The following is a 15735-nucleotide window of genomic DNA, read 5'->3' as shown; positions in this document are numbered from 1 at the left end:
CACCCTAGGATGTTATTCATAATATCCTGGGGAGATATTACTCCTAATATAACAGTTGGTGTATACCATGTCGGTATACCCTGGAATATTATTCATAATATCCTGGGGAGATATTAGTCTCCTAATATCACAGTAAGTTTACACCATGTGTGTACACCCTGGGATATTGTTGATAATATCAGGGGGAGATATTATTCTTCTAACATTACATTGGGTATACACCACGTGCGTACACCCTGGATATTATTTGTAATATCCTGGGGAGATGTTACTTTTCTTTTCTTTTCTTTTCTTTTTTGAGATGGAGTCTTGCTTTGTTGCCCAGGCTGGAGCGCAGTGGCACGATCTCGGTTCACTGCAAGCTCTGCCTCCCAGGTTTATGCCATTTTCCTGCCTCAGCCTCCTGAGTGGCTAGGACTACAGGCGACCACCACCATACCCAGCTAATTTTTTGTATTGTTAGTGGAGACGGGTTTTCACCGTGTTAGCCAGGGTGATCTCGATTTCCTGACCTCGTGATCCGCCCGCCTCAGCCTCCCAAAGTGCTGGGATTACAGGTGTGAGCCACTGCACTTGGCTGAGATGTTACTTTTCTAATATCAACATTTGTTTACAACCTGGGATATTGTTCGTAATATCTTGCAGAGATATTACTCTCCTTTTTTATTGTACTTTAAGTTATGGGGTACATGTGCAGAATGTGCAAATTTGTTAAATAGGTATACATGTGCCACGGTGGTTTACTGCACCCATCAACCCGTCATCTACATTAGGTATTTCTCCTAATGCTATCCCTCCCCTAGCTCCCCACCCCCTGACAGGCCCTGGTGTGTGATGTTCCCTTCCCTGTGTCCATGTGTTCTCATTGTTTAACTCCCGTTTATGAGTGAGAACATGCGGTGTTTGATTTTCTGTTTTTATACTGGTTTGCTGAGAAGGATGGTTTCCAGCTTCATCCATGTCCCTGTAAAGGACATGAACTCATCATTTTTTATAGCTGCATAGTATTCTATGGTGTATATGTGCCACATTTTCTTTAGCTAGTCTATCATTGACAGGCATTTGGGTTGGTTCAGTCTTTGCTATTGTGAACAGTGCCACAATAAAAATACGTGTGCATATGTCTTTGTAATAGAATGATTTATAATCTTTTGAGTGTATACCCAGTAATGGATTGCTGGGTCAAATGGTATTTTTAGTTCTAGTCCCTTGAGGAATCACCACACTGTCTTCCACAATGGTTGAACTAATTTACAGTCCCACCAAGAGTGTAAAAGTGTTCCTATTTCTCCACATCCTCTCCGGTATCTGTTGTTTCCTTACTTTTTAATGTTCGCCATTCTATCTGGTGTGAGATGGTATCTCATTGTGGTTTTTATTTGCATTTCTCTAATGACCAGTGATGATGAGTTTTTTTCTTCATATGTTTGTTAGCTGCATAAATGTCTTCTTTTGAGAAGTGTCTGTTCATATCCTTCGCCCTCTTTTTGATGGAGTTGTTTGTTTTTTTCTTGTAAATTTGTTTAAGTTCTTTGTAGACTCTGGATATTAGCCCTTTGTCAGATGGATGGATTGCAAAAATTTTCTCCCATTCTGTAGGTTTCCTGTTCAGTCTGATGATAGTTTCTTTTGCTGTGCAGAAGCTCTTTAGTTTATTTAGATCCCAGTTGTCAATTATGGCTTTTGTTGCCATTGCTTTTGGTGTTTTATTCCTCCCCTTTATCCAGAAGAAAAAACAAATTTTGTTATCCTCCAGCTATCACAATAGTTCTTTCCTTTCATTCACAGTCAAGTTGTATAAATGAAATGTATCTATGAATTGTATGCATAATATTAAGATCGTTGAAATGAAATGGTATAAAAAATCAGTTATCAGGAAATACTGTGACCTGTCTCTAGAAAATTTTACTGTGAAATTTGTCCTATTTACCTGAGTTTCAGGAAGAGAATACCTTTATACTCCTCTTTTGACAATAATTCTGGTGTAGAATGAGAGAAAAAAGAGAAATCTCCACACATCATTGGTATCTTATCAGTATCATTGTGTTTTCTACTTGTAGTTAAATTTTATTGGATTGTGGTTTTCTTAAACTTGGTAAAACTTTATGCCAGAAAAATCCCAAAGTATCATAGGACATTAGGTCATTTGAGGCACCTTGCATCTAATCAGTGAGAATGTATGAAACCAACAAAGCATTGAAGATTTCCAATTTCAAGAATTTCAAATATTGGTCCAGAAATCATTAACACAGACATCAAAATGAAAATTTTTTGTTTACTCATTGCCAAGTTATTTAACCAAAGTTCAATAAAAAGCTTTCAGCGAAAAATCTTCTTTAAGCAATGTGTGACAAGACAAGCAAGTGTCTGCCTGTGAAACTTTCCTAAGTGACCTTCATATTCCTTTCTTGCATACATCAGATTACCCGTGGCTTCCAATGATGGTTACCAAGCAAAAGGGGCTGCCTGCCCAATATGCTGGAAGCCATACTATGAAACCAGGTTTTAGAGAAAAGAAAAGCTTCTTATTGCAAGTCAACTAGCAAGGAGACAGGAGTACGCTCAAACCTGTCTCCCTGTGCTGGCTTGATGGGAGTAATTTCATTAGAAAATGTTTAGTGGGTGGATTCTGAGATTAGTAGGTCACTGGTGGAAGGAAAGGGGAGGACTGGAACATCCCTGGGAATGCACAGTCATCTCTTTTTGCTACCTCATGGACTGTATGTGTAAATTCAAGTGGAGTTAGCATAAAATATGTGGTGTGAATCCAGGTTGTGATGTCAGCAAGCTCGTTCTGCATAAACTCCAGCTGGTCATATTGGTTCCAACTGATTTCAGCCAGTTTTGTTCTCTTACAAGTGGAGGGAATGTCTGTGTGTCAGTAAGTTGTTTCTTTTTTTTATCTGACATCCTGCAAACTCGAGGATTTGTTAGCCATCAGTGTCTTTAACTCTTTGGAGGATGGTTTCATGACCATGTATAATAAGCTTGAAAGCCGAGCTGATAGTACTTTTGATGTAAGAGGATTACACTGCTTTGAAAAGCCCTTATGAGAGTAGGGTGACATTGTTGTTGATCCATGTCTTCTTGCTTATTTGGTCAAGTCTTAGTGACAGGTAGCATATATATTTATGAAATAGCTGATCAAAAAAAAAATAGGGTGCTTCCGGTGGTAGCACAGAGAAAAACAAACTGGCCAGGATACACATTGAGTGGAGGGTATCAATTCATCATGTTCTTTACCAACCAAAAGAAAACAACACTTCTGGTACATTTTCTAAGCATGAAATTCAATCTGTACTAAAAAAATAAATAAATAAATAAAGTAGAGATGTGCTTTATTTGGCTGTGACATCACCAAGAAAAATTATTGAGGAAATGCAATTTATTGTTGACCTTCTCTATCCACCAGGTGAACCTTCACAGTTATCCAGTCTAGAGTTTGAAAAGGCCTTTGACTTCTTCCAGCCAAGCAAACGTAATTATGACTGCAGTTGCAGCTAATTTTAAGGAGCCATTTTGGACCTATTAAATAAGTAGAACTAGAGGTAGAACCTATTAAATAACTAGACTCGCTTTCACAGATCTGTTTGATATATTTACAGAGCTCTTGAGGACAAGTCAAGAAAAAAGCATGGTCCTGATTCAGCTTCCTGACACTGAGTAAATTCTACCTAACTTCTTGCTGGTGGTTATGTAACAATGCCCTGTTGACAATATGAGATTACTAGGGTGATCTCACTAATTTGCATTTTATATATTACATTTTTGTAGAACAGCATATGGATAGAAGAAAAATACTTCATTTTTAGATTGTAGAGGGTTTTTTAAGCAAAAGTTACAATCACCAACAGCATTATTATTGTTATTGTTATTGCTCACGGCCTGATATACTAGAAGCCAATATATCACCGAGATTTTAAGAAAAGAAAAGGTTTGCATTGCTAGATGACTGACAGAGACAAGAGTCCAGCTCAAACCTGTCTCCCTGTGTTGGCTTTATGGATGTAATTTTATTAGAAAAGGTTTACAGGGTGAATTCCGGGATCAGTAGGTGATTGGCAGAAGGAAACGGGAGGTCTGGAAAGTCATAAGAAATGTGCAGTTACCTCTTCATCCCCCTTCATAGGACCTTTGTGTAAATTTGGGGGAAGTTGGTATAAAACAAACTGGAAATTTAGGCTGTAACATCAGCAAGCTCATTCTACGTAAACTCCAATCGGTCATATCAGTTTCAATCCATTTCAGCTAGTTTAGTTATCTTACAGGCAGAGAGAGTTTTAGCATTTTAGCAAGTTGGGTTTTTTAAAATCTGCTATGCTGCAGACTCAAGAACTGTTGATAGTTACGGGCTTCTTTAACTATTTGGAGCACTGTTTCATTTGCATCTTTTCTACCAAGTGTCAATGGCTGTTATGGCAAGTACATACAATGCTACTGCTTCAGAGTGTTCCAGAATGAAGAACCACGTAATAAAGAAGGCAAGGATAGTACTCTCATTCTGATGAAATGGTGGGCTGAACAAACTTCTCCTTAAGTTTTTCAGTCAAAAATACCTAGAAGTGATACATAAATTATACTTACATTTACAGTACAGTGAAATTCAAAATAAACAATGGAATATCTCTAGTGACAAAAAGTCAGAGAAATGAAAGTCAGGAAAACACAAATTGACACTGAGGCAGGGAGAAGAAGTGTAGAATAGTGGAATGGATGGTAGCGGTGGTACAGAGTAGGGCAAAATTAGGGAGGTTACCATATTGTGTAATAGCTAGGGGCCTGGGTTTTAATTCTCAACAAACACAGATCATAAACCTTAAGTAAAATGAGGGAAAATGAGAGACCTCTACATATATTTGGAAGCATCAAAGGATTGATATAAATAGAAACTACAAAAATTCTGAGTTCAGGTTTACACAATAGATGCCAATGATTTCACAGATACAAACTACAAACACTAAACAAAAGATACCAAAAAATGAACTTGGTACTGAAAAGAAGATAAAAGTAGGTAGATTGTATTATAGAGGAGAGGTGGCATTTTGAAGGGAATGGCATAAAATGAGTTACTCATTTTTGTGGCATTTAGTCAGAGGGCATGCCAGAGTTAGCACATGGTAGTGTAACTCAACTGCATTAAGAAACCTGCAGCTCTTCTGGAACAAAGAACTAGGGGATGTCATTTGGGGAAACTTTTACTGAAAATCAAGAAAGGACCCCATAAAAGGGAAAGGAAGAAAAACAGGGGGCCCAAACAGTATATATAAATTCTGCCCAAAAATCTGTCTGAAAACCAGACCACAATGGGTAGAAACCAATTCCAGCTAAGTATAATGGGCCTCTCTAATTCTATGTAAGAATCTGTAAAAGGCCCATGCTGATCATGTAGCTAGACATTCATTTTACATACAGCAAAATTGTCCTTTATAAATGAAAAGGAAGTAAGAACATTCTTGGATAAAAGGAAATTGTGAGAATTAATTATCAACAGACTTGCTCTAAAAGAAACGTGAAAGGGAGTTTGTTGGGGTAAAGGAAAATGATGTCAGAGGTTAATGTGGGACATTAAGAATGAGGGACAAACAAGAAAAAGTTTATATCTGGGTAAATATAAAGGACCATGTTTTCTTAAGTTATCCAAAATATGTATGAATGTTGAAAGCAAAAATTATCACATTGTCTGATGGGTTTTCAATGTATGTAGATAGAATATATTTGAGAATTAGAAAAGACAGGATGAAGGAATCTATATGGATGTAATTGTTAGTCATCTACATTTTACTTAAAGTAACAAAATAATAATTCTAAGTAGACTATGAAAGAGGTATGCATATTTCATTCCCTAGGACAACCACTAAAGAAATGATACAAAGAGATCATATATAGCCAAAAAGTCAATAGATAAATTTAAATGAAATATTAAAAATAAATTTAATAATACAAAAGAAGGAAGGGAATGAGGCACAGAAGAACATAAAAAGAGAACATGAACAGAAATCAAATAATAAAATGATAGTGTTAAGTACAACCATATCAATATTTATATTAAATGTAAATAGTCTGAACAAAGCAATCAAAACATAGAAATTATCAGATTACATATTAAAAAATTTTTAAAGACCAGATTATATGTTGTCCACAGGAAACCCACAATAAAAATAAAGCTATCGATAGGTTCAAAGAAAGAAAGAAGAAACAAATAACAGAGAGATATATGGAAATTTCTCAAATATTTGAAAATTAAACAACATATTCTAAATAACCTATAAGTTGAAGAGAATATTATGTAAAAAGTTTGAAATTAATTTGAATTGAGTGAAAATACAAATTACAAATTGTTGGAAAACAGTTGAAGCAGTGATTGTATGGAAACTTACAGCACTACATCCTTTTTAAAAAAAAAAAAAAGATCATGAATCAAGAATCTAGGCTTCTAAAGAAACTAGAAAAAGGGAATAAGTTAAATAAAACACAAACAGAAAAAGGGCTCTAATAAAAACAAAAGCAGGAATATTTGAAATTTAAAAAAAAAACAGGATAGAGAAAAATCAATAAAACCAAATCCTGTTTTTAAAAAAGATCAACAAAACTGAAAAAACTCTATAGAGATGAATGATTAACAAATATTACTATATTAAAATTATGAACTATTGGCCAGGCATGGTGGCTCACGCCTGTAATCCCAGCACTTTGGGAGGCTAAGGCGGGCAGACCACGAGGTCAGGAGTTCGAGACCAGTCTGACCAATATGGCGAAATCCCATCTCTACTAAAAATACAAAAATTAGCTGGTCGTGGTGGCAGGCGCCTGTAATCCCAGCTACTCAGGAGGCTGAGGAAGGAGAATTGCTTGAACCCGGTAAGCAGAGGCTGCAGTGAGCTGAGAGCGCACCATTGCACTCCAGCCTGGGTGACAGAGCAAGACTCTGTCTCAAAAAAAAGAAGAAAAAAGAAAAAAAGAAAAATTAAGAACTATTAATCAAAACACATAATAAAACAAAAAATACAATGACAGAAGATTTTAGCAACATAAATGGAAATTAAAAGTTTGGTATCTAAATTCTAGAATATATAACTTCCAAAAACTAACTAGAAAAGCGAAAACAAAACAGTGAAAATAGGCAAAAGATATAAAAAGGAATTTTACAGAATAGGAAATGCTAATATCTATTTAACATTTATAAACATGCTTTCATTACTAGCCCCCATAAAGAGACATTTTAAAAATAAGATACCATTTTATATGCATTAAGTTTGCAAAGTAATTAGAAAGTCTTAATATTTATAAGCGGGTAAAGCTATATGGTACTCTTCTACATTGTTTAGAATACAAACTGGTACTGAGACTATATAGGGCAATGTAGAGGTTTGTGTTTAAGGTAATGATAGTTATAGCCCATGAGGAAACAATTTAGCTTTTAAGTGCGTATCTTAGAGAAACTCTGTTAAATATGCTTGGAAAACATGCAAAAATGTATTACAATGAAAAATACCGTTTGTAATAGCGACAAAAGTAGAAACAATTGAGTTTTATGGAACATAATTCTAGTTAGTAAATTTTAAAATTAAAGAAGTACTGCATATTGTTTATGGATACCCACAATAAAATTTAAAGATATGATTAGGAATGATAAACTACAAAATCATAATAGTTGTTACATTCAGATGGTAAGAGAATAGGGGTGAGAGGGTAGCTGTATCATTAGGGTTTCTTGTTTGTTTTTAAATTTGAAAAAAATGATCCAGCAATCCCACTACTGGGTATCTATCCAGAGGAAAAGCCATTATACAAAAAAGGTATTTGCACATGCATGTTTACAGCAGCACAATTCACCATTGCAAAAATGTGGAACCAACCAAAATGCCCATCAATCAACAAGTGAATAAAGAAACTGTGATATATATCTCTATATACATATATGTATATATCAATTATATATATATATGGATGTAATTGTAAGTCATCTACATTTTACCTAAAGTAACAAAATAGTAATTCTAAGTAGACTGTGAAAGAGGTATACATATTTCACTCCCTAGGACAACCACTAAAGAAACGATACAAAGAGATCATATATAGCCGAAAAGTCAATACATTTTTTAAAAAATTAAGAACTGTTAATCAAACCACATAATAAAACAAAAAGTACAATGACAGAAGATTTTAGCAATATAAATGGAAATTAAAAGTTTAGTTTCTAAATTCTAGAATATGTAACTTCCAAAAACTAACTAGAAAAATGAAAACAGTGAAAATAGTCAAAAGATAGGAAATTCCCTCATATATATCATATATATAGATAGATAGATTTCCCACTACTGGTAGATACCCAGTATCTACTCGACCATAAAAAGAAATGAATTAATGGCATTTGTGGCAACCTGGATGGTATTGGAGACTATTATTCTAAGTGAAGTAACTCAGGAATGGAAAACCAAACATAGTATTTCTCATTCATATGCAGAAGCTAAGGTATGGGGATGCAAAGACATCAGAATGACATAATGGACTTCGATGACTCACTGGGAAAGGGTAGGAAGAGGTGAAGGTAAAAGACTACAAATAGGGTTCAGTGTATACTGCTTGGGTGATGGATGCACCAAAATCTCAAAAATCACCACTAAAGAACTTACGTAACCAAATACCACCTGTTCCCCAAAAACCTAGAGAAATAAAAAATATTTTTAAAAAGATGAGAAGCAAAGAAAAAAAAATTCTAAACATAAAAGAAATAGTACAATTACTTTTAACTCTTGTTTATGCAATTCATGTTATAGTACTTTTTACACAATGGTATCTGTTGTAATTATATCAGTGTTAGTCAATTGAGTTATCCAGGGATGATGAAAAAGACAAATGAAGACTCCTTATTCAAACCCTGCTTTTAGCCGTCATTCTTAAAATAGACAGGTTCGTAATTGGAAGGCACACATTTAGATTATCCTTAATTTGCTGGGGATTGAGGTATGACTCAGAATCCCTGATGTTCCCTTCCTGATGCCTGCCTTTTACACTTTAGATAATTTCTTTTAATGGGGTGATGGTTTAACCAGAGCCAGATTAGAACTGCCATGTTGGAAATATATTATAAATATGTAATAATTTTGATTATGTAGTACGGTAAGTGAGCATTATCTGAATGTCTTTCCTTGCTCTCCTGAAGCAATTCATCTGAATTGAGGAAGAGCTCAAAAAAATAAGAAGCCAATGATAGAATGCTATGGCACGATGCTCTGCAACAATTAAAAATATGATTGTGAACAAACTTTAATGACATGGAATTGTATCTCACAGTATTATTAAGTAAATAAATAGTTTCCAAATTCATAGCATGATCCCAATGATGATGTTAAAACTAACAATAATTATAGATACGTGTATGCAAAGACACACACATTCCCAAGATGAGGGTAGAAGAAAACCAGCTACGCCAAAGCGTTGACTGTATTTATCACCAGTTGGTAGAATCCACAGATCACATTCTATTTTGTTTTTTCTCTATTGTCTATTGTGCAGTAGACACAATATGACAAAATTCTGTAATTTAGAATGTTCAATTTCATTCTGAAGAGAATTAATTTAGATGAAGGAAAACTTCAGAAATATCATCCTGGTTTTTGCCTACTTTCTAGAAATAGTGAGGTAAAATTGGACTTCTATATATTATGTTTGTGACTGATTCAAATAAAATTTCATTTTATTTCCAGTTTTGGAGCTGAATTTGGTTTTGAAGGGAGTTCATTTTCTAATCTCTATGATATAAACCTAATATATGATTTTAGTTTAAGTTTGGAAGTCAAATTTGAGGGTAGATATCTTTCCTAAAGAAAAGTACTTCCAAGATTAGAGGTTCCAAATGACACCTTTGTAAGAGAAATGGTTTATATTTTCTATTTGTATTAACAATAAAGTAGTATTTTGATGGGCACCTATCATATTAAATTGAATAAAAAAGGAATTTTATTTAAAAATAAAATGAAGCTACCTTCTATTTCATCCAAAAATAATAAAGTATCAAAATGATTTGCTTAAGCCATCCTAAAAAACCAGGAATTTGTCAAACCGTTTTCCTCCAGAATTTGGACAATAACTAACCAAATATTCTGAAGTCCTTTGCCACACAGGAGGCCGAGAAAACAAAAATGCTTGCTAGGGCATTTTTCTCATTCTTTTCCTGCTTATATTTCTTTCTTTCTTTTCTTTTCTTTCTTTTTTTTTTTTTTAAGACAGAGTCTCACTCTGTCACCAAGGCTGGAGTGCAGTGGTATGATCTCAGCTCACTGCAACCTCTGCCTCCCAGATTCAAGCGATTCTCCTGCCTCAGTCTCCCAGGTAGCTGGGATTATAGGCACATGCCACCACACCTGGCTAATTTTTGTATTTTTAGTAGAGACAGTTTCACCCTGTTGGCTAGCCTGGTCTCAAACTCCGGACCTCAGGTGATCCATCCGCCTCGACCTCCCAAAGTGCTGGGATTACAGGTGTGAGCCACCGCACCGAGTCTCATTTCCTACTTATGTTTCTCATTCATATTATGTTTGCTTGACTTTTTGCTAGTGGTTTTAGTATAAGGGCAGCTCACAAAGTTTTCCTTTGTTTCTCAAAATGAATAAAATATCAAAAAATGCACCCACATTTCTAAATCAATAAGGTGTTTATTTTACACCAAAAAACATGGAATAAAGAGCAGATTTCTTAGTTGGTACATTAGTTGGCTTTGGATAGTCCCAATTTCTGAATCTTGCTAACAGTTTTGCTATCTCACAATTGTATTTGAAATCAGTGAAACATGAATCAATGAAAACCTCTGGTGTAAAAATATTCATTTAAACTAATTTGGCAATCTGCCAACTGGAGTTCTCTTTATATATTTTATATATTTACAGACATGCTGAAAATTATTTCTAATACTGTGGGGGTTTTTTTCAGATTGGTTAAAATATCTATGGAATCTTGAGAGTCTTTGCTGTAGCTATTCCCTCTGTCTGGGAAGTTCTTTAACCAGGTATCTGCTCAGCTAATTTCAACTTCCAAGTCCTTGCTCAATGCTCACTTTCTCTACTTAAAGACCCTACTTAATTCTGCAAACTCCTTGCACTCATATTCTTCCCCCTACCCCACCCCCAACTGCCTAATCCCTCTTACTTTGATCTACTTTTTGTGTTTCTCATCACAGTCAACAATTTCCATCATACTATATAATTTACTTATTTCTTATATTTACTATTAAAGGTACATTTATTTCACTTACAATTTAAGCTAAAGCAAAAATGTTTGTCTATTTTGTTCAACAATATATCCCAAGTACTTAATACACTTCCTGGTGCATCATAGGTACTCAATATATAGTTTAATTATTTGAAATCAAACAACATATCAATGAAATGTCAGCAGATAATGCCACTGTTTTTGGAATATATGCGATATAGTACATCCTACCGTAACGTGACTTCAAATGACTTGACTTCACTGAACATAGGCACCAGTGTTTCCCTATCACATATGGTTCCTGATGAATGAGTTGAATTTAAGACCATAAACAACTGCTTCATTGTCTGGGTGTATTAGGGGTTGTGTTATAGTCAATGGACATTTTTAGTAAGATTTCCTCTAACTCTTCATGTTATAGAGGTGCAGGTGTCTAACAAGAAAAAAAAATTCCTTCTGAAATGCTTTGCAACCCCAAACTATATACTAATAAACAACCCCATTCTCTATTATAGACATCCAGCAGCAAGAATGAGGGAAAGAAATAAGTATTTTTAAAACGTTTAAACTTTTATTTATTTATTTATTTATTTATTATTTTGAGATGGAGTCTTGCTCTGTTGCCCAGGCTGGAATGTAATGGTGCTATCTCGGCTTACTGCAACCTCCGCCTCCTGGGTTCAATGGATTCTCCCACCTCAGCCTCCCAAGTAGCTGGGATTACAGGCATCCACCATCATGCCCGGCTAATTTTTGAATTTTCATAGAGACAGGATTTCACCATGTTGGCCAGGTCAGGCCAAGTTTTGGACTCATAACCTCAGGTAATCCGCCCACCTCGGACTCCCAAAATGCTGGGATTACAGGTGTGAGCTACTGCGATCAGCCTTAAACTTTTAGTTTTAAAGAATGAAGAGTCAGTGAGGGAGGCATTAAGGCCTATATTTGGGTGATGTTCTTTTAAATCGTCTTGTAGTTATGTGAGAAAATAAGGTACAGAAATAAGAGCAAGATTAAATGATCTAATCAACCCATAGTTAAAATCCCAGGATATTCTTAGTGTCCCAGGCTATTGTGTGAATAAGTTGTTCCCAAGTGGCCTCATTCAAGGAAATCTAAAAGAATGGCCAAGGATTGCAGAAAATGTATTTGAATGCTCAAAGTACATAGTCTAAGCCATAACAGAGGGCTGTCACATCTGTGTACTGCTCAGGATGATGGATGGTATAAGTGTAGCCTGATTAGTGTCTTGGGATAAACAGAGAGCTAATGCAGGACAGTCAGAGGTTTGTAAATAAATCTATTACTGACATCTTAGATGAATCTGACCTTTGCAGTGCCAGAATAGATGACAATATAATACATTGGTGCCAAGGGCTAGCTCCAAGGAAACTTTGTTCTCCATTTTGAATAAAATTTTAATGATGAACCAATAGCAGAAGTATAGGTATCTATAGCCTTTCTGCTTTTGGTATTTTGTGTTTTACTACAACAGCATAATTCACATATGCACAGAAAAGTTTATCTGCCTTGTTTTAGGTACCTAATTTTTTCCCTTAGGATACATATTGCTGCCTTCGTGTGTGTGTATCAAATGCTTTAAGTGGAAAAATGTAACAAAAGTGCAACTGTGTTAAGTTATAAAATGTAATGTTGTTATCCATCTTGAAGTCTGTGTCTTGGGATAAGAACACTGTTTTCAATTTAAGTATTAAAATAAGTTCTGTCATTAAGCAGAGATGTTGTACAATACAGCCGATAACAGCATAGTGCTGGGGTCACCCTACTGAGTTCTAATCCCAACTTCACCACTTACCAACTGGATGGCTATAGGCAAATTACTAGCTTCATTGAGCTTCAGTTTTCTCCTCTATTACCAAAAAAAAAAAAAATACTTCACAGAACTCTTGTGACAGTTCAATGTGATAATATGTATTTTTGGAATTATAGTGCTTTTCCTCCCCTATTCTTATTGCCCCCTTGCTATTTCATTGTTTTCTTCACTGTATGCTTATGCAAAAGGGTAGATCGTTCTTCTTGTTATGGTTGGAAAAATACTAAAAAAAAAAAAATGGTAAATTTATATACCTGAACATGATATTTTCATCTGTGAATTTCCAATTCATTCCTTTTCAACCTGAGCCATTCCACTATGAACATAGCTTAATTCAAATCAATTATTTACTTTGTAAAAAGAAATCATTTTTCTTCTTTTCTCCTTTTATAAAAGATAGCTCTCAGACAAAAGGATATAGACTTTGGGATTGATAAAGTGATGGCATAAAAGATGGGAAAGGGCAAGCACAGAACAAATCTTAATGAGGTGTTGATCACTGTTACCTATTGTTCCCTTACATGTTCAGAAGTTCCTTGAATCCATTTTGTTGCTTTATATCTCTGCCACTGGCTCACACAATTCCATGGCCTTTCTCTTTATGTAGAGCAGTCAGAACCTACTCATCCAGCCAGACTCAGTTGATTTCCTGTTGCCCACCAGTTTCTTGCCTGCTGCCCATCCCCTCCTCTGCTCCACCCTCCAAAGAAGAAATCATTTCCTTCATTATTCTCCATTCCCTCTGAAGCGTCTTTCTAACACAGTTCCTCTAAGCATGATTTTAATTGCTGTCTTTGTTCACTAGATGGTAGGGCCCAGAGTCGACTGCCACAAACGTGTCTCTCATTCTCCTGGCGATAATCTCCTATGAGTGTTCCTCACCACAGAGCTTTACTGTGGGGTCAGGTATCTTCTGCCCAGCCCTGAGCTAATCATCTAGTTCTAGTGAGCCACCTACAACTGAGTGTGTGTGTGCGTGTGCGTGCATGTGTGTGTGTTATTAGAGGTAGTGTAATATAGTAGTTTGGTATCAAATTATCAGAGGTACATCTTAATTCTATCAATTTACTTTTTAACTGATTACTTACTACTTGATTTTGGGCAAGTTACTTCTCCATGCCTCAACTGTCTTATCTCTAAAATGAGATCATTATAGTACCCTCTTGTAGAAATATGATAATGTTTAAATAGGACATCTAAATGCTTAGAATAGAGCCTGGCACACAGGAAGCACAATGTTAGCCATAATTATACTTAAATAATAGTAACCTAAATAAGTTAAGTAGGAGATCCTTGCAATCAATGGATCTGATTTCTCAATTTAAAGTGTCTTAAGGAAAGATGACTGACATGAATAATTTTCACCCACTTATAGAGAAGTAAATATAGATGCTCATAATGATCAAATCCATTTTGAGGGCAGGCTCTGAAAGGCTTCTTTCTTGCGTAAATTTTCTCCAAGACTCACCTCATAAGGAAAAGAAATGATGCATCTTATGTGGAGGAAAAGTCCATATGATATTTTTAATTTATCTTGTCAAATGTAAACGATTCTTTTCTGACATAGCTCTGTAGGCCACTACTAATTTTTATGGTTCTCTCATAGTAATTTCCATGCTTCTTTGAATTACAACTAACTTTTAAAAACTCTGATGCAGTATTTTAATGAAGCTTTTATTCCAAAACACCAAGTCACCTTTAGTATTAGATCACAGTTAAGGAAAAACAGCACCTGTCGACTCAGAATATTTCTGAATGAGTTAAGTGGTTGACTTTTTCACTAATTGGCTAATTCACTCATTGCTGTTTGGCTTCATGAACAGCAATGAGTGAATTAGCCAATTAGTGAAAAAGTGAATTGAAGCCATTACAAGTATGATATTAGATTGACTCACATAGGCATATGACCTTTTTTGTTACTTTATCATTTTTAAGTAAATTAATAATGAATGTCTAGTCACCAAAATTACAGTCCACTCAGGGTTATTTTTACCATGCTGAACTAACTATTCTAATGATATATCCGGCCAAATTGGAAATTGGAAAATTTTGCTGCTAAAGGAATTTTCATGCGTAGTTTAATAATCCAGCTACCTGTAGCCCTGGGCAAAATACATTGCCAGCAGGATGCTTTTTGGCAAAGTCATAGTCAATTATAATAATGGAAATTGTAAATGCCCCACCAATAAATGTTGGAATTATCTGTGGAAAAGGAAAGGGTTCAGAACATTACTGCAGCATTACCATAAGTAAGTACATTTTATTCTTGGAGACCTATGTAAGTTTGATAGTTAGTTATTTTAGGAAACAAGAAAATAAGAATAATAGACCTATTGCAAGTGGGATACAATTATTTTTCCCTAACCTCCAGCCCTGCAGCAGTTCTAGTACCAGATGTTAGACGAGAAGAGTTACTCTTCTAAGCTTTACAGACTGCTAAATAAATTATCTCAAAGTTTGATTCAGTAAGAATTTCAAAGAGTTAATTGTCAGTATTGAACTTTATCAACTATTATTTTCATTCATTTTTGAGTATCTATTTTGCATGAGGCATTGCTCTAGGGAGTTGGGAATGTATCAGTGAATAAAATCATCAAAGTTCTTCACCGTTGGAGTTCAAATTCCATTTTTGGGGGAGTAAGGAAATAGATACTAAACAATGGATTTTATAAGTAATTATTTTGGTTTGTTAG

This window comes from Papio anubis, chromosome 9, assembly GCF_008728515.1.
Source record: "Papio anubis isolate 15944 chromosome 9, Panubis1.0, whole genome shotgun sequence".
In the NCBI taxonomy this organism is placed as follows: Eukaryota; Metazoa; Chordata; class Mammalia; order Primates; family Cercopithecidae; genus Papio; species Papio anubis.
This window is presented reverse-complemented; position numbering follows the sequence as displayed.